The following is a 20,796-nucleotide window of genomic DNA, read 5'->3' as shown; positions in this document are numbered from 1 at the left end:
CAACTATAATAGTGGATTCGTCTATTTCTTCTTGTTGTTCTTTCAGTTTCTGCCTTATACATTTTTTAGCCTCTGATATTAGGCACATGCCACTAAGGATTGTTACATCTTCTTGAATTCTTCCAACACTTTGTAATGCCCTTACTTATTTCTGATAAGTTTTCTTGCTCTGAAGCTCCCTGTGTCTAAAATTAATATAGCTACTCCTACTTCCTTTTGATTCATGTTAGCATGTTAGGTCTCTATCTCTTTACTTTTCATCTGGATGTGTCTTTATTTTTAAAGTGTGGTTTCTGTAACTACATATAGTTGAGTCAAGTTTTTTAATACACTATTACAATCTCTGCCTTTTAATTGGTACATTTAGGTCATTGACAATCAAAGTGATTATTGATATAATTGGATTAATATTGACCATATCTTTGCTGATTTGCATGTGTTGCTTTTGCTCTTTGTCTCCTATTTTTTTCCTGCCTTTTGTGGTTCATTGAGCATTTTTTATTTGCTTTCCTCTATCTTTTTAGCAATATTAGTCATACTCTTTTTTACTATTTTTAGTCATTGCCCTTGAATTTACAATATACATTTACAATTAATTCAAGTCCACTTCCAAACAACATTATATCACTTCATAGATTGTGTAAGTGCTTTATAACAAAATAGTCCTAAAACCACCCTCTTATTTCTTGTGTCATCATCATTCATTTAACTTACATATAAGTGTACATATTCTATCTCTTTTATGTATATATATATATATATACATTATCAGATACATTATTGCTTTTATTATTTTGAATAAGTCATTACCTCTTAGAGCAATTAAGAATAAGACAAAATTTTTTATTTTACCTTTATTCCTTTCTCTTTTTCTCTTTCTTTCTTTCTTTCTTTCTTTCTTTCTTTCTTTCTTTCTTTCTTTCTTTCTTTTTTTTAGAGAGAGAGCACATGTGAGCAGAGCAGGGAGGAGAGGGAGAGAGAGAACCTCAAGCAGATTCTGTGCTCAGCATGCAGCCCAAAGTGGGACTTAATCTCAAGAACCTAAGATCATGATCTGAGCCGAAATCAAAAGTTGGACACCCAAGTGACTGAACCACTCAGGTGCCCCTACTTATTCCTTCTCTGATGCTTTAGTTCTTTATGTACATCTGAGTTTCTGAACTCTATTATTTTGCTTCCCTCTAAAGAATTTATTTTAACATTTGTGGCAAGGCAGGTTTATTAGTAACAGATTCCCTCAATTTTTGTTTGTCTGTGAATGTCTTATTTCGCACTCTCACTTTTGAAGGTAGAGTCTAGGTTGGTGGGGTTTTTTTCCTCTGTTTTAACTATTTCACTCTACTCTTATTTGCATGGTTTCTGAGGAGAAGTCAGATGTAATTCTTACCTTTATTCCACTATAGGTTAAGTTTCCTCATCCTCAGCTTCTTATAGGAATTTTTCTTTACCTTAGACTTTCTACAGTGTAAAATGATGCCTATGTGTTATTTGTTTTTGCTTTGCACTTGCCTTGCTTGGTGTTCTCTGAGCTTCCTGGATCTGTGGTGTGATATGTGACATTTATTGAGGGAGATTCTCTGTTATCATTGTTTCAGATAGTTCTTCTGTTTCTCTCCTTCTGGAATTCCTATTTTTTATATATTACATTATGCATATGCTCATGTAATTGTCCCACAGCCCTTAGGTAAATTTTGTTCTTTCATTTGTTCTTTCTTTCTTTTGGTTGTTTTTCTGTTTATTTTTTATTTTGGGAGATTTCTATGGCAATAACCTCAAGTTCAGAGATTCTTTCCTCAGCCATATCCAGTCAACATAAAAGCCCAGCAAAGATATTCTCCATTTCTATTATTGGGTGTTTAATTTATTTTTGGTTCTTTCTTAGAATGTCCGACTCTCTGCTTACATTGTCATGTAAGTAGTAGGAGTTCTAGTAGAACAACTAGTAGTCTTCATGTATTAACCACAGTTGTTTTAAATTCTTGATCTGATAATTCCAACATCCCAGCTGTATCTGACTCTGATTTTCATGCTTGCTCTATCTCTTCAAACTGTGTTTTTTGCCTTTGTATGACTTATAATTTTTTCTTGAGAGCCAGATGTGATATACCAGGTAAAAGAATCTCCTGTGAATAATCCTTTAATAATGTGGTTGTAAGGTGTGGGGGCAAGGGGACCATTCTATAGTCTAATAATGGATTAGGTCTCAGACTTTTAGTGAGCTTGTGCCTCTTGACTGTGAACTTCACATGTGTTTCTCACTTTGGGGAGTTGGTTATTTCCCTTCCCTCAGATCATTAGGCTGTGATAAAACCATCACAGGTTAGGCTCTGGCTCTAACTATTTTCTCCAGAGGGCAGACCTTGTTTAGAGGAACAGAATGCTTTGATGTGTTTCAAAATGGTTTCTTTTTTCTTCTCTCTTCCAGAAGCACAACGGATTTTTTTCCCCCTGATATTCACTGCAAGAACCTGATAGCATTACAGGAAGTAAAAATCACAAAATGTGCCCTCCTCCCCCATCCCTAGTGGCTGGGTTCTCCTGTCATTCTTATCACTCATACTTGTTCATGCTGAGCCTCTAGCAATTCCTCAATTATGGTTCAGGTTTTCCTACCATGACTGGTTCCTAAGGATGCTTCAGTTTGTGGATTTCTGCTGTGTAAGTTGTGATTCATTGTATCTGCTTATTGTTCTCTTCAATTTTGGAGGCAGCAGTTTTCCCTGAGATCTTACATCTCTGATGGATGTAAGAAGAGTTGCTGATTTTTTAGTTTGTTCAGCCTTTCACTTGTTAGGATGGAGTGGCTACTTATAGATTCTTATAGGCTGAACTAGAAACTAGAAGTCTGATTATTAAAAAAAAAAAAAAACTTGGGGGTGCCTGGGTGGCTCAGTCTGTTGAGCATCCAACTCTTGATTTTGGCGGAGGTCATGATCTCAGGGTTGTGAGATCTAGAGGCCGGGCATCAGGCTCCACTCTCAGCATAGAGCCTGCTTGGGATTCTCTCCCCCTCCTCTTTGGCCAGCCTCACCCCCCACCCCCGCCAACTCCTGCTCACACTCTCTCTCTAAAAAAAGATATAAATAACAAATAGATAAGTAGATAAAAAAAAGTCCATGTAGTATTTTTGCCTTTAGTGTCTCCTACCATTATGATATGGTTATATCACATTTTAAAACTTAAATAACTATTTATTAGTATAGGAATAGTAGCATAGCAATAAATGCTCTTCCTTTAAATAACTTTTAGTTTTTCTCAAATAAGTGCCTCATTTTTTATTGACTTCCTCAGTTTTCTACTACCTCTTTCTAATTTGGGCTTAAATGCTCTCAGAAAAATACACCTTTCTTCAATATGTTCAAACACATCAAATAATGTTTTAGCTTAATTTCTTTGTGGTTACTGGTTATTAAATGATCCTTCCTGGGAAATACTTTGTTTGAATTTGCACATGGTTACTGTACAGGTGTGCTTCCTACCTATCTTCCAAAAGATTCCCTTTCATCATCATCACCTGGAAAATTTCCATGGTCTCTCCCAAGTGTTCTGTCCTATTTTCCAAACACATTTTCCCTTTTTTTTTTTTTTTTTTTTATGCCTTACCCATTGCTCTGATGGAGCAGCTTCCTAAAAAGGGTGTGAAAGGTGACATTTTTATGAGTTTGTATGTCTGAAGATGTGGTAACTTATTGCTTCCAACTTAATTGGTAATGTCGATGGGTAAAAATTTGTTTTGAAGATAACTTTGTAAGTATCCCCTGTTCCATTATTTCCTTTCTCAGTTTTGCTATTGAAAAGTCTGGTGCTACTCTGATTCCTGATTTTTTTTTTTTTAATGTGACTAATTTCAGACTTGTAGGACCTTTATCTCTGGTGATTTTATATTTTATGGTAATATGTTTTAATATGGGCCTTTTTCATTACTTTAGTTAGGGCACTCCTGGGTCTTTTCAACATAGAAATATGTGTTTCTCCAGGACTGTCACCCCATAAATTACATAAGGCAGAAAAATGACTACCTTTAATTTGTGAAGAATCAATGTTGAGAGGCCTTGGGCCCCAAGGGACTTGTTGCCAATACCATGATTTTATTTTTAAGGTCCTTAGGCATAGCTTGTCTGAAGTGAAATATGAGGAACATTTTTTACAAACATTATGAACAAGACTTAACAAAGAATGAGATGAGGTTTTAATTAGAGTAATTTAGCAATCATTGAAAGACTTAGCTCTGTATCAGGGACAACAATATGGGTGGGGGGTGATTGGGTTATTTGAGCGTGAAATAATCCTAGTAAACCAAGTTCAGCCTGGCCACAAAAAGGATGGACTGAATTCCAAGCCAATTTCTGCCCTCTGCCTTATGGGCTGCAACCCTGACCTACAGGAAAAAGCCATTGATTGGCTCTTTCTGAGATCTAGAATTTGGGGAACACTTAGGAGCCTGGCAGCAGTCAAGCTGTATGTTGTTCTAACGAGGCCAACAGTACAAAAACAAAACAACAACAAAAAACAAAACAAAACAAAAAACAAAACAACAACAACAAAAAAACAGTGCAACATACTTATAATCGTGTCTATTTCCAGCTTCTTTTTTACTGATTCTGAATTCAGGATAGTTAAAGAGGTGGGAATATCTCCTTTCTAACATACAGGCTGTTTTGATCCTCTATTACTCACAGAAAAATACATACATGCCAGGAGCAGGTACCTTCTGGCAAAAAAAAAACAAAACAAAAATAATTTCTTATTATCGCCTGCATTTTCACCCTATTCACTTAGTGATTCTGGTTTACTCTGGAAAGAACTAGTATATTTTTCATGTTTACAATTTCGAAGATGGACTCACAAAGATGAAAATATGACAGTTATGTCTTAGAAGTGTAAACCACACCCACTGGTCATTCATCTTGACAAAGCATAAGGTTCCTATAGACTTTGTAGTGATCGTTTACCTTTGGGGAGTTCATGGATTAAGTTGAATAATGAGCTTCTACACAATGATCTACCAAGATCCAGTCGAAGGTCATTAATTCATGTTGTGTTTCTACAGTGTCCTGAAACAATGGTTGTAATTTAACTACTTTTTTAAAAATGCCTGGAAGGACACTTAGGCATTTTCTATTGTAGTAACTGCGGTTGTAGGAGTACACTTACCGAATCAGTTCAAATAAGGTAGATTTCTTCAAAGCAGCTAATAGCAAAAGTGTAAAAATGAATAAACAGGAGATTATTTAACAAAACTTGACCAAGTAACAAATTTAAAGAAAGTTATTCTAGTCCTACACTGCCAAAGAGGAAAAAGCCCTGAAAAACAATGCTGAATTAAAGTCAGATTTGAATGAATAGGGGAAAAACAACTGCTGCTGACAGATCATCATGAAATAAAGATAAGACAATTGATTTTAAAGTGCACACATTGTAGTGACTTCAAATGTATGGAGAAAGAAACTGATTATATCTGTTATAGGTAGAGTACTAAATTAGACATTTAAAACATTTCTTATAATTCTTTAAAGCATCCATAAATAGTTTCCCACTAATTGTCAAACAATCATTTAAAACTTTTTGTTACATTTATTTAATTATATATGCAGAGATAAATATATGTACTTCATTATTGAGACACTAGCAAAGGATAGCGTTCTCTCCTGTATCTTCAGAAATGCATTATAATCCAGCTTTATTACAGATGATGCTTAATGATTAATTCTAAAGCTATGAGTTCTGCTGTTTGAACAAGAACAATTAAGATAACGAATATCTCGGGCACAAGACTTGGTTTATAAAGATAATTCTATGGAATCATAGAGGCCTATAGAAAAATTAGTCAATTATTTCTGTCATAGGGTTGATTTTCACAGGTTCTATTTCCAAACAAATACAGGTACTGGGACCTTTCTATTCCAAACCACCACTACCCATTTATACCATCCTCTTGAGTCATTGGGCTTGTACGCATCCTGGATCTTTGAAAAGGAGAGTATCAATACAATACAGCACATTCAGTGTTGTCATGTGTCAAGAGAGGGCATCACTTGTGCAGGAGAATCTTGCGTCACAAATAGACGAATCTGACTGTTGTCTTGGCAGAGCAGGGCCCTCCGGCACTAGCAGTCACTGTCGCTGGGCAGTCTCTGAATGTTGAACGGGCTCCTCTTTACATCATTCCCCTACTTGTAGTTATTTCGTCTTCCCCCAGCCTCCACTCATCCTGCTCCATCACGCTTTTCTCCTCAGACTGCCCAGGCAGGTGACGTTTATCTCTTCACCTTGAGGATGAAGAGCAATGTGGATTTTCCTTTATTCATTCTTGGAAGTATTGTTCGACATACAAACTGTGCCCTACTTTCTTCACAGACTTAACTTCAGATTTTTAGAACACTTTTTACTTATTTCAATGAAATCTGATGTTTCACATGAAAACCTTTGGCTTGCATACTCATTTTGGCAATGATTTTTAAGCTTGGTTGTGAAAAGAATCATTTAAAGAGGAGCATATACCAGTGCCAACCACCCCCCATACTCAAAGGTTCTCATGCAAGTAGTTAGATTGAAGCTTGTCTTAACATGTTTGGGCTTCTTTAATAATAATACCACAAAGCAGGTAGTTTGTAAACAATAGAAATTACTTTCTGACAGTTCTAAGGACTAGAAAATCCAAAATCAAAATTCCTGGTGAGAGCAAACTTCCTGGTTCATACATGACCATCTTTTTACTGTAACTTTAGATGGCAGATGGGTCTAGGTACCTCTCTGGGGGTCTCTCTTATTATAAGGGCACTACTCCCTATCATAGGGCTCCACCCTTATGACCTAACCACTTCCCAAAGGCCTCATGTTCTAATACCATCATGTGGGTTACTAGGTTTCAACATATAAATTAGTGATGAGGGAGAACAAATATTCCAGCCATAGGATGCCCCTATATTATGACATTTTCCAGTTGAGATTTAAATGAGCAGCTATGATTGAAAAATACTGGCTTCTAGAAGTACAAATCTATGAGCCCTTTAGAAAGTCTTAACATTGACCAGTCTTGGAGACCCATTGCAAAAAATCAAAATCAAAAACAAAAACAAAACAAATTAGATAATGTAAAATGTTTAGCATAGTACTTGGTGCAAAGTAAACATTCAAGTTAGTGATGATGATATTTTTCTTTCTTTTACTATTATTATAATCCTAATCCTCCTGTGGTAATGTAGATTTCTATTTGATTTGAAGTACTCTACTGCAAAGTTGTAACAAGGCAAAAAGCCACACAATGATTAGTAATCTATTTCTCACTATCTTCATATGTAAACATCCCAATGTGTAAAGCAATGTTTTTAGCACAGTGAGTTTTACATGAATAAGCCCTTTATCTTGTCAAATGTAAGGTAGTTGTGTTCAAATGTTAGTCATCAAAATCTAAATTTAATTCTCAGTTTCTTTGAGATTAATGTTGTTCCATATTTGTCAAGATGGAGTTAGTAGGCCTTGGCAACATGAAGGAAAAGGCAAGGAAACGGAAGTGAAAGAAAAAACTCATGAGTTGAAGTTGTGGAATTTACAGCAGGAACAAAGCAAAATATACTTATAAGAAAGAATTATAATCCAGCTTTATTGCAGATGATGCTTAATGATTAATTCTAAAGCTATGAGTTCTGCTGTTTGAACAAGTACAATTGGTTCAAAGTGAGAAAAAAATCCTTTTGCCCACTGATCTTGTTTTGCCCACTGACAGAATTAATTGACTAATTTTTCTATAGGCCTCTATGATTCCACAGAATTATCTTTATAAACCTTATGGTAGGGCAGCCCCGGTGGCTCAGTGGTTTAGCGCCGCCTTCGGCCCGGGTGTGATCCTGGAGACCTGGGATGGAGTCCCATGTCAGGTTCCCTGCGTGGAGCCTGCTTCTCCCTCTGCCTGTGCCCCTGCCTCTCTCTGTGTCTCTGTGTCTGTCATGAATAAATAAATAAATAAAATCTTTAAAAAAATAAAAAAGTAAACATTATGGTATCCTTAATTAAGGAGTAATACAAAAACATCGAAAATACAGTTGTTCAGAGAATGCAGTGAGAAACAAATCCTTTTGCCCACTGATGTTTAGATCTCTTACACACTGAAACTATGATGTGCAAAGGGAACCTAGTAAAATAAATTAGAGTATATATTAAATCCAGATACTTCCATGATAAGTTAATGTTTTCACTTTGCATCCAAAAACAGTGTGCCGAATCATTAAAACAGCGTGAGCTTCTTACCTTCAGGTCTGAGAATTCCTATTTCTTTAACATATAAGAGAGGAGAGGAGATCTTTCTTCACTGTTATTTAGTCATTTCCTTCTTCTCTAGGGTAAAATTTACTGACACATAAACATAGTCAAACATCTTGAGGATATTTATTCTCAGAAAAGAAAGGTGATATGGCCTTATAATTCTTAGCATTTTCAAAATTTTATCTGCACAGGAAACAGAAATAAAGATAATACACTGAAGCTGCCACACAATAGATTGAAGGTAAACATAAATAAAAAACAGTGACAGTGGACAAGATGAAGTATAAAAAAGGAATACAAGCAAGGTCAATAAATAAATATTCTTATCACATTTGGTTATACGTAGAATTTAGTAGATGGAAAATATAATTCTCGGGTATTTCTTCCTGTACCAGCAAGTTATCACTGACTCACCATCTTGGTTATTACGAACAGTCTATACTTCTTTAAAAGAAATACAAAAGTCTTTACAAAACAGAATAAAACCATTTCTTATAAATAGATTAACATCTGAAACAAGTGTGAGATGAAGCATGTGGGCAATGTGTCAGCAAAAAAGTAATGTTTTGAAGTCATACATTCTGAGATGATTTAAATAATTCCTATTTTAAGAGTTTTTAACAATTTCACTTGATCACTTATTCTTCTTAGACTGAAAAGTTGCCTAAGATGATCATTCACACATGTAGTTTCCTTATATACCTTACATATTATATTTCTTTAAATAATAATAATAATAAGGATAATAAGGATAAGTGTCTTAAGAGTTGTTAGTGATATAAACAGAGCTGCCATCTTGTGGATAACAGGACAATCAGCCACGTGTTGATGCTGCAAGACATGTAAAATACTATATTCTAATATTCCTAAGTGTTCAGAGTGAGTAATAATTTTTTCAAGAGTTTAAAACCTGTTTAAATTCCTAAGTCCTGCCTATGAAATTATCACCTGAAGGACATATTCATTTCTTCTGAAGTTAGTATTAACCTAAACCTTATTAATATGTAGGTTGGGAAACATTGGAGGATGGTTTCTCCAGTTTAATTAGCCTCGAGTGCTGATTTGTTTTGATAATATAAATAATTAGCTTAACCACAAAATTGATGTAACAGAAATAATTGTCAGGCAATTAAATACTGCAATGATTTCAGCTCCTGGGAAATATATAGTATGTAAGTATAGTAATAAAACTGAGATGTACTTGGCTTGAACTACAAAACATCTTCTAGTTGATTTGTCAAAAGTATTTTTATGGGTTCCATTTTCCTCATATCAGAAAACATCCACTAATAAAAATTTACTCAGAATAAAGCCTAGATTAATTCCTGTAGTGATTTCCCCCTATATTAAGCTTTTACATGGCTTTAAAGTTAAAATATTTTTCTGTGCCCTGGAATTCATTTAAGCTGGCCATTTTGGTTGGAAGAGTGTAACAAATAAAAAGAGAATGTAGGTAAATTCATGATAAAATGTTTTTGTTATTTTCCCTTTTCATGGAGTTGATTTTTTTTAAATCCTGAAAAAATGTATTTTATTTCTCTACGTGTGTATAATAAATAGTATATTCAAAAATTGACACCATCTTTTTGGTTTTTCTTGTAGTCTCTTTATGTTTACACTTAGAATGTTTTCTTTTTCTTTTTTTTTTCTTTTACAACATGTAATCAGATTAGATGTCTTACTAATACTGTTTGTGATAGTACTAGGGATTTTATGTATTACTATCAGTGCTCATATTACATGTTCACTATCTTACTTTTGGCTTTAAACCAGATGCATATGCAGACTGATGTTCAAGTATCAAGACTTCACAAAAAGACACACTGCAAATAAATCACTGAAAGGCCCTGACCTATAAAATCTCTGCTCTTCCTAAAGAAATACTACCAAACTTTTTTTTTTTAAGATTTTATTTATTTATTCATGAGATATGCAGAGAGAGGGAGGCAGAGGCACAGGCAGAGAGAGAAGCAGGCTCCATGCAGGGAGCCTGATGGGGGACTCCATCCTGGGACTCTGGGTCGAAGGCAGATGCTCAACCACTGAGCCACCTAGGCGTCCCAACACTACCAAACTCTTACTAAAACTTCATAACTTCCACTCATCATTAATTTCAGATGATGAATGCCCATCATAAAGAATATAATTGTTCTATTCTTAGGTATAATATACTACGCTGGAGTGAGCACCCTGATTTCCAGATATATGTGCTATATTTATCTGAACCTTTCTTTTTTTTTTTTTTAATTTATTTATTCATGATAGTCACACGGAGAGAGAGAGAGGCAGAGACACAGGCAGAGGGAGAAGCAGGCTCCAAGCACCGGGAGCCGGATGTGGGATTCGATCCTGAGTCTCTAGGATCACGCCCGGGCCCAAAGGCAGGCGCCAAACAGCTGCGCCACCCAGGGGATCCCTATCTGAACCTTTCTTGAGTGTATAGATGTAATTATTTAAAACTAAAATATAAATTCTGTCCTAATGAATTGCAATGAAATTTGAAATTGACTTACTATATAGAATAAAGATTATTATAAACCAGTATTAATTTAAAATATTTCTACTAGATTTTTCTTCTCTCCTATTTATTCTTCTAGGAACTAAATTATATTCCATTAATTTTCCTATTTTGTACATAATTCAAATAGTTATGCTTTCATATTTAATAAGTAAACTCCCTAAAAATTTTACTGATCCATTGATTAATCCTGATCATGTATGATATGAAATCTATAGACTTAAAAAATCTTATTTACATATTTTAGTAATGCAAAACTAGATCCCTTTACAAAGGTATTAGTTTATTAATGAATCATGTGAATAATGTGGGTATTTGATAAAAATGCCTGCAGAGCACTAGGAGTATTTTTATTTTCCAATCTTCATGGTATCCTATATTTATGTGGAATAGTAGCACCAAAAAAATGCAAATCAAAATAAGAAAAGTTACAATCTGTGTTTATTAAAAGAGCCAGTATAGACATTTATCTTAAAAATGGTGTGTATATATATATATATATATATATATATATATATATATGCTTTCTATATTCAGCCTGGGTGGCTCAGTGGTTTGGCGCTGCCTTCGGCCCAGGGCATGATCCTGGAGACCCGGGATCGAGTCCCACATTGGGCTCCCTGCCTGGAGCCTGCTTCTCCCTCTGCCTGTGTCTCTGCCTCTCTCTCCCCCTCTCCCTCTCATGAACAAATAAATAAAATCTTTTAAAAAAAATTATATTATATTATTATAATATAATATAATTATATTATATTATTAAATTATATTATATTATATCAGCAAGATATAATCTAACTTTTCTATTTATCTCTGTTATTAAATATTTATATTATTAAAATTTTATATTATGTATGAAATGGAGGAGCATATTCTATTTTATAAATTATTATTTTCTCCATGACATATCTTCTTAGCAATTACAATGCCTTACTTTATCATTCGTCTACCAGAAATACAGTTGACATTTCCATTGTCCAAATTCATCTTTCTGATCTGTAATTCAATTTTATGTCACTTAGCATGGCAATGAATCTTTTTTTATACACATTTCCATCTAAACTCCCATGTTTTTAGGCAGAAATAAATGAACAGTGTCTTTCATGTTGGCCCCAAGTACATCTTGACAAATAGTCTTCTTGAATCTAGATTCTGGCACTTGACTAAGATGATTAAATTCTAAATAATATTGGCAGGGGAGATAACTTTGAAAAAAGATCACAAAGGGGCACCTGACTGGCTCAGTTAGTAGAGCATGCGACTCTTGGTCTTGGGGTCATGGGTTCAAGCCCACAATGGGTGTAGAGCTTACTTAAAAAATAGTAATAATAATAACCCACAAATATAAAAAAAAAGAAGGAAAAAGACCACTGAATGAGTCAGTGTTATAAACCAAGTTAATTTACAATATTGCTTTCTATTTGAAATTTTGAGTTTAAGATAATAATATTTCTTAGTTCATTATTTTGAAGACACTAATTGACTCATTTTAATTCCCTGAATGCTTTTAAAATGAATATATTTGATCTTTTGCATAACAATAATATTAATTACCTCTTATGTTTATGTAAGACTTTTATTTTTTTTTTAATTTTTTTTTTTTATGTAAGACTTCTAAATTTACAATAATGTTTCATACATTGCCTCATTTAATCCCTATATTAACTTTTCTCCTTTTTGCTATAGGTAGCATTATCATTCTCATTCTATACATGAAAGTTATTAATGTTCTAAAGTTCTCACAGGTAGTACATGATGGAGCAAGATTTTGGAGGCTGGATCTTTGGAGCCCAACTCTAAAACTCTTGCCCCTATTTCTCATATACTAACTTGTTATGAAGATTATTTGAACAATTAAACCAATGGTCATGAAAGTCAGGACTTGAGAGAAAATTTTGAATGAATGGTCTATAAAAGCACGTCTTCATGTATTTTCAACTTTTAGAACTCTCATTGAGCCATACAATAAAAGTAATTTTCTGTCATTGGAAATGTGAAATAAGTTATCACAACTCTTTGCCCTGAATCCATTATTCACAAGGACACGAATCAACATAGAGGCATATCAGGGCACCGTTGGTGACCTTCTTTTCCCTAAAGGTGGGAATGGATGAAACGAATTTCTCTCACTGTCTCTCCAGGTGGTTGTACTGTTTGCATGCTGAGCTGCACAGCTTTCAAAGGGCTTGCCCTGGGATATGACTGGGCTGGATTTAGATGGAGCTGGCCATTGAATAGCTCTGGTAATTCTTGCATCTCACAGTTATGCGGCTGACAGCTCCTTTGGTGGAGAAAGCGTGGATATATTTCAAGGTGATGGTAGTTTAGTCCCTCTGGCAGCAAGCTGCTGCAACCAGCTTAGCCCATTATCCTCCTCTCCCACTAGATTTAAGCTTGGGGAGAAGTCTGGGGCTTTTGTCAGGATAGAGAGGAATGGTTGGATAATTATTTCCTGTTTGTGCTCAAAGAGAACAGCACTATATTATAAAGTAGCCTACAATTACTGAAATGGGCTTGTCTATAATTCTAGTAACTTAATATTCTTTGCAAAAAAAACCAAATTTTAATATTATTATTTTAGTGATACTACACTTTCCATATCTCATAGTTTAGGCTTTATTACACAAAACTTTGGAGTTACTATTTAACATTCAGAGGGTTATGCACTTCAAATTTAAAAAAAAATTTTATTAAAGCACTTAAAAATATAGATGGTTGCTCTGACCAAATTGATTGAAAGCTCCACTGTACTGATGTCTACACTGTAATTTTTCTCAACTTGACTTTCTCACAGGGCGGTTCTGTAAAATCAACACAAAGTAATTACAAACTGTAAAATTCCAGATGTTACGCTTACATTAATCTTTTCCTTTAATGTCCATTCTGGGGAACTTACCTTTTGTAAAAATACTGCTATTTAATAAACATATATAAAAAATAAAATTCCCACAGACCCTACCTACCTAATTAGCTATGTAAATGGTTTCTAACATATCCGAGGGGCAGTATTTTCAGTTTGCTACCCTCCAGTAGCTCAACCTCACTTTCATTCCCCTTTCAGCCAAAATTATAGTCAGAGATGAGCATTTCAATTTGCAGCTGACAGTTTAGGGTTAAGATATGATTCCAGGTAACAGAAGCCAATGAGAGTACACCCAGTTGATGTTTGTGACATCATCCTCCAGTCGGAGTACATAGAACAGCTGAGGTAGCGTTCAGTTTCAGCCCCAGTGCCATTATGATGGATGTTTACATCTCTTCATTGAGAGCCAATTATCTCGCTTTTGTGTGAGGCCCAAGGATCACTCATGCTGCCAGGCTGCACAGAGCACTGTTGGATCTAGCTGAACGAATTGTTTTCCCTGTCTCTGGTAAGAGCCTCTTCTGTTTTACCTTCTCTTTCAAAATAAAGGTAGATGTGTATAACAGAGGAAACAGTGTAAGAAACTGGTGTCAGGGTCGAGCAGGATTACTAGCCGGTAAGCTTTTAATCAGAGCAATGTTTAGCATTATTAAAAGGAAATGTGGATCTGGCAAAATGAATTGAAAAAGAGCATGCTAACGTTTACCTGGCAAACTAATTTGCAGTAGAAAATGAATGGCAGGTAAATTCAGCTTTTCTTTAGAAAAGGAAAGTAACTGCTGTTATGGGATCATTATTTTGAAAATGTGTGTGTGTCTGTTTTTAAAAATACTTGTGGATATGTATACCACTCTGCTCCATGCCTTGATTTTCTGCTTTTAGGAGCAAAGAGTAGAAATGGTCAACCCCAAGTAGTGTTGCTATAAATTTAAAATGAGTCAAAGTTTCTAATTGTTAAATGATAGTTCTTTGGGACAGTTTTCCAAAGTTGCATCTATATAGAAAAAAACAAAATTTACCAAGTGAGCAAAGGCTTTAGCTTCTGAAATGAAGTTGTAGTACTTTGTACTGACATTTACTATTTTTAATCCAAGGAAATGATAATAGCAGATAGTTTTAAGGAACGGTGTGGGAATTTTTTTCTGGAATTGGGAGATGTTAAAATCATGTATTGAGCTAAGTGCCTTTGAATGCATAGCAAAATACTGTTTTATGCTTTTGTAGAATATTTAAACTCTAAAAATAAAGCTTTCAATTATTTAATCATTTATTGGTAGTGATATTTACACCTGAGAATCCTTCCCCGATTATAACAAAATGAATAAATTTGCAGCTGTTGAATTGTTGTGGGTCTAGGAGATGGAATCTGACAGGGATCCTGAAAAATCAGATACAATAAAAGCTTTTAATTGACTGAAGATGTTCACATGCTACCAAAATGAAGAATTCAAAAACACTTTTAGTTCCTCAAATAATATTTATTATCACAGAACAAAGTAGCAGGCTATTGTTATTTTAAAGTTGAAGGCAGTTATTTATGAAATGAAGAACCAGAAAAGGTGTAAATAGCTGGTATTTAATTTAACCTATTCTTTTATTTTAATAGCCTCACCCTCTCTTTCTAGGGTAATAAAACTTTTGACTAACGACTTAGCCATCAGGCTTCAATATGCTCATGCTTTTCAGATTTACCTCTACTCAGCTTCAACATAGTCTATTTCTGCCGGTGCAAACCAGTAATTTGGATAATTAGAAATCAGGGTTTGGAGGTGCTCAAGTTGTACTTACAGACAGCAGGGATCTCTCAGCTATGTCACACTTCTGCATCCTCCGCCAGCCCAGTCCTGTTTGGCAGCGCTTGACATGACTGCCGTTCGACTTGTCTCTTTCAGTCAATTCAGGTCTGAACAAAACTGAGTTTATAGGAAGTGTCAGATGTGTATTAATGGAATCTTACAACTTGAGCGCGTTGTCTCAGACAAAACAGTCAATTATCCACCAAGGCTCAAAAGCTTACAAATATGCACCCGGAGTTAATTGCTTACAGGGAGACTGAGGCTGGTTATTCTGTGAATTTCAAAATCTAAATGTGGGAATCCCAAACTTTTGATCATGGGAATGTGAAAGCATAATGATTCACCACTTTGAAATGAATTTTTTCCCCTGACATACCTTAAAGTGGACTTGAATTGCCCAAAGGTCTTGACTGTCGTTTTCACAGGTGATCAATCTCAACTCAGGGAAAACATTTGTTTCCTGATGATTAATTCTCTAAAAATCTATTTATATAATTCTGTTAGCAATGAAGACAATCTTACTCAGCCAATGAGCAGCCTAGGCATTTAAAATGGTATTTTCTGCTGAATGCTTCCCTCACTGTTAAGTGTCTCTGGTGACAAATGCACTGCTTTGGTAGTTAGAATTGCTCACTTCCTTGTTTTCCTCTGAATGACTTTGTACAACATGGATATGGATGATATGATCGAACTGGCTGGTTAACTTTATTGACAGAAAGATTTTGGTTTTTATTTAATTTTTTTAAAGGGAGGACATCAGTGGGATCATAACCATTTCCCATGCCACAAACTCCCTGGACAGAATGCTTACTACTATAGGGAGCCATAGGTGAAAAAATGCAAGAAGGTGCCTGTCTTGCTGTGCTCCTTGCATCCTTTTTAACATATATGTCCTTTGTCTGAGTTAGGTAACCATCTTTTTTTTTCTTTTGCATTTTTCTTCTCTATATTATTTTATCCAATTCTTTGTGTATGGTGTACCAAGTTCAATGGTACTAAGTGACAGGTTCTCCAGATCTTGAGATGGAAACAGTGCTGAGTAATAAAAAGATTTCTATTACCTCTTCTGAAGTTCTCTGCATCTCCCAGAGGCTGAAGCTGTTATATATATGGTTTCCTTTTGAAAATAGTTCTTCAAATCATATTATTACCTATTCCAAAATAATACTCTCTTTTTTCCTTCTTGTATGCCTTCATGCTCTCCTAGAAAGTAGTTTATTTAAGCATCCTCATTAGCATCTTTTAATTATGGAATACATGAATACCATTTAGATTTCTACTTTCTTACTTGAAGTACTTGGATATGTCATGAATTCTTTGCTTGTCTTAGAAATTCTGGACTTTCATGGCCAACTTTTAGTTAAGACAAAAATATAGTTACTACCAAAAAAAATTTAGTTAAGACAAGCTATAATATGTGTCATCTTAGCTTGGCTTATATTAGTATGAAAATGCATGGATATTGACGTGTGTATTTTATGTGCATACACAGCTTCATATATACTTTAAAATTTAAAAAGTGTTTTCATGGACATTAATCATTCATTCTCAACAATTAGTCTGTGATAAAGTAAATCATATTATGGTGCAAAGAAAATAGAGACTAATAGTTTTTAACTTGTTGCCTAAGATCACCTAGCCAGTAAATCAGTAAATGGAAAAGTCATGACTCAGAAAATGGTTTTCATATTTCAATGCCCTCAATCAATCAATCAATCAATCAATCAATGTTCCTCCCTGCCTTGTTCCCTCCCTCCAGATACCTGACTACTTATGATTTTTGTTTTGTTTTGTTTTTGCCTATTCTATGCCAAAGACTCATCTAGGTGCTTGGGATATATTTATAACTGAAAAATATAAAAGATCCTTGTTTTGTGCATGCTGTATTATTTCCTTTATTTGACATACTCTCCTCTTTAAATTAAAAATATAGAATGTATTTCAAGGTGTGGCAGATAAAACAGAACTTACTAACAAATAAGAAACATGAGTTAACGGATGAATTCGTTAGCATTTCTTGTGTTTTCATGTATCTTTAAGTTCTCAGGTGTATTCTAATCTAAAACACATATGTAAATACGTTTGGGTATTATGAAAATTTCTATCAATTATTTTATAGCTCATTTGATTCTGTATGTGATCTCTGAAACTTTACAAAGGTAAAATGTTTACATTGCAGTGGATTGCAAAAAAATCATTTTGGGACAAAGCTTACCTTGTATCTGTAGTGACATTCAAGCAATCTAGCTTTATATTTATCCTCTGTCTTATAATATCAATAGTCATAATACATCGAGTTTACAGTTGCTTGGTTTTAGGTAAGGTTTTGGTAGTATATAAATAGGAGAGTGAGAAATGTTTGAATTTTATTTTCTTTTAATGAGAAAACTTAATATTTTTCAAATAACAGCAGTTTGTGTTTGAGTAAAGCAAACAAGATCATTTGAAGTTTAATGCCATTTTTTTTCAATAGTTTGGCATCTAGTAAGACTGGTTCCTAGGGTAGTTGAACTAAAAGTGATATTTACTACCCACTGAATGTATTTACAGATATACAATGATTTCAAAGGGAAAAAAAAGAAGAAGCAGCCTGAAATCTAGCCTCCTTAGGGAAAATCAATCTGTACATAGAACCTATCAGTTGAAGATAAACCATTTTAGATGGTATCATTTAATTAGCCACTGAAGAATCCATCTAGTGACATACATATAAATTGTGAAATAATTCAAAGTTGCTTGCACACACTTGATTTGGCAAGAACTACTTTACTTCTGTAATATTGCATAATAATAACAACATTATATCCCAGGACTTAGTGGCTTTCCTAATGTTCATTTGAAATGTGCAGAATGAGAGTGTAAAATTAGAACGCAATAATTAAGCATATGAATTAGCTACATTCAAGGGATATTAAGCTGTGGATGTTTTGACAAAAAGTTTTACAAGATACTGGGCCTTGAATTTAACTATTCTACCTAATAATATTCCAGAATTAATTTTGATAAATTTGTGATAAAGTATGAACCGACATCAGACTGCATTTATTAAATGCACCTACCAAAAGCAGATTGGTTGTTCTGGGATACCGACTTCAAGGCGAGGAATAGAGCATCGTATAAACACAGCTTGGTCACAGTCTTCATTCAGAAGTGACTCTTTACCTATATGCCATGACATACTGTAGAACTCTCAGAGGTGTACCATAACGTTTGAATCAATGTGAAAAAAATGTATTTTTGCTAAAACAGAGCATGTATATTGATACCACCAAGTCAGATGAAATACTGAGCTGGGTGAAATTTATAATGTGGGGTAGAGCATGACAAAATGTGCTGTGATTGAAAGGCCAGGTGTAGAGTTAACGTTCAACAACTTTTCCCAACTTGAGTGTGTAAGACTATGATCAGATGGGCAAACACTTCTGCTCAGTAGAGCAATGAACAGCAGATGCTTTCGAAGATATTCTTTGGTTTGATTCTTTGTTTGTTTACCTCCACTGTGGGAAGAATATGGTTTCCAGGCCCAGATTACCTGAGTGCAATTCTTGCCCCACACTTTTCATGCTTTAATTTCTTCGTTTAAAAACTAGGAGAAAAAAAAAAAGCAGCTCACTCATATGGTTTTTGTGAAAATTTCATAAATTAACCTTGGAATTACTGAGAAGAGTGTCTGGCATATGTTCTCAATCAGTGTTGTCTCCTTTAAGTACTTTCACTGACACTCGCTTAGTATTTGCGTGTGTGTGTGTCTTTTTTTTATTAATTGACTAAGGAATTTCATTGAAAACCAATATTTATAAACATAGAAACTTTGGTATGCAACAAACACAAAATCTTTGGAAAGTAATCATATTAATTACTCTTTAAAACTTGACACTGACTTCAGGAGATTTTCATACTAGAGATAGCCTTATCGCTTACTGCATATAAGATGTCTAATACGGCATAGACTTCACATTTTTAATATGAAAAATGAATTAAATTAAAAATGGATTATACCACTTTTAGGAGCTTTATCCAACTTTAAAATTATATGATATGGGATATCATATACATATACGTACATATTTATTTATAATACATATATACACCCAAATATGTATATAATTCAAATGAATAGTCCAATAGCCTTACTTTTACATTTTACACTGTTATTACCTTTTATTCCATTTGTAAAAGTTAATGAGAGTTTGAAACTTGTAGTTATACAAGGTTTTATTTGTTCTCATACATGTAGAGACCAACAGTCTCGCGCTTTCCAATAGCTAGCTCATTGTCTCATGTGGATGATGAGGTGGTAATAGAATTAAGCTAAAGTCCTTCTCTATCCCATGCTGTTCTGTGTCCCTAACATACACTGAAAGGCAAAATAAGAGTGTTTTGATTTTTAAAACCTGTGTTCATGTGTGTATGTGGGGGGTAGTTTCTTTTGTGTTTTGTTTTGTTTTGTCTTAATGGAGCATCTACCACATGCTCAACCTTACAATAAGAGAGCTACACATAGAAAAGGATAAATTATTCTCTTCTCCATAGTTTATGGTCTCATAGAATCAAGGTGTTAACATATATGTAAAATATAAAAGAACAACCCGATCATTTTACTACTTTTTCTTCACTTCTAAATTCCACAAAGTATTTAAAAATAGGCACATAATTATTAAGTTCTTATAACATGCCAGCAGTGAATAAAGCACCAACGGCTGGTCTTAATGGGTTCGTGGTCTTGAGGCCAACACGAAATTGAACATAAATCATTACAATCCATTGTGATAAGTTTTTAAAGATTTTATTTATTTATTCATGGGAGACACAGAGAGAGAGAGAGAGAGAGGCAGAGACATAGGCAGAGGGAGAAGCAGGCTCCCTGTGGGAAGCCCGACGTGGGACTCAATCCCAGGACCCCGGGATCATGACCTGAGCTAAAGGCAGGCACTCAACCACTGAGCCACTCAGGTGCCCCCTTATTGAAATAAGTTTTATATTAGAAGTAGGCACAGAGTGTTGAGGTGACCTACGCAAGGACTGACTTATTCTACGTAAAAATGAGAAAGTTACCCAAAAGAACCTGTCATTTAGCCGAGTTTTTAAAAATGAACAGGGAACTTCCTGGATTAGAAGAGTAAAGGATATTTTAGGCAGAGTGGCCTCCAGTAAGTATAGAGTCAAAATGGGAGGAGAGAGCACAGTGTGTTCAGGTAAGACCCAATGTTTAGTGTGACTAGGGGGACTAAAATGAGCACCAAAGTATCAGAACAGATGCTGGTTGTAAAACACCAGTCAGTACAACCTGGTTACAACTGTGTAACTATAAGCCTTGGCTGGAAGGTTAAATGGAAGGTTTTTATTTTGTTTTGTTTTCT

General features: G+C 34.6%; 1 protein-coding gene and 1 long non-coding RNA gene across 13 annotated transcripts in view; one reads left to right on the top strand and one right to left on the bottom strand.

The window, feature by feature from the left end:
* LOC140602827 (uncharacterized) overlaps nt 1–14,045 on the bottom strand; it is a 40,921-nt gene extending 26,876 nt beyond the window's left edge. For both annotated transcript variants that reach the window (XR_012005760.1, XR_012005761.1), the window contains exons 1-2: nt 13,741–14,045; nt 8,248–8,445 (exon numbers count right to left, since the gene is read on the bottom strand). This is a non-coding gene — a long non-coding RNA (uncharacterized lncRNA). The remainder of the gene's footprint in view (nt 1–8,247; nt 8,446–13,740) is intronic.
* The window catches only part of MGAT4C (MGAT4 family member C), a 725,894-nt gene that overhangs the window by 476,557 nt on the left and 228,541 nt on the right, over nt 1–20,796 (top strand). For 6 of the 11 annotated variants that reach the window (XM_072772987.1, XM_072772982.1, XM_072772975.1 and 3 more), the window contains exon 1: nt 13,967–14,148. The exons of the other annotated variants lie outside the window; for them this stretch is intronic. The gene's annotated coding sequence lies outside the window, so the exon portion shown is untranslated. Of the gene's footprint in view, nt 1–13,966; nt 14,149–20,796 lie in introns of those variants that run through there. 11 annotated transcript variants of the gene reach the window in all.

This window comes from Canis lupus, chromosome 13 (assembly GCF_048164855.1).
Source record: "Canis lupus baileyi chromosome 13, mCanLup2.hap1, whole genome shotgun sequence".
Classification (NCBI taxonomy): Eukaryota; Metazoa; Chordata; class Mammalia; order Carnivora; family Canidae; genus Canis; species Canis lupus.
This window is presented reverse-complemented; position numbering and strand designations above follow the sequence as displayed.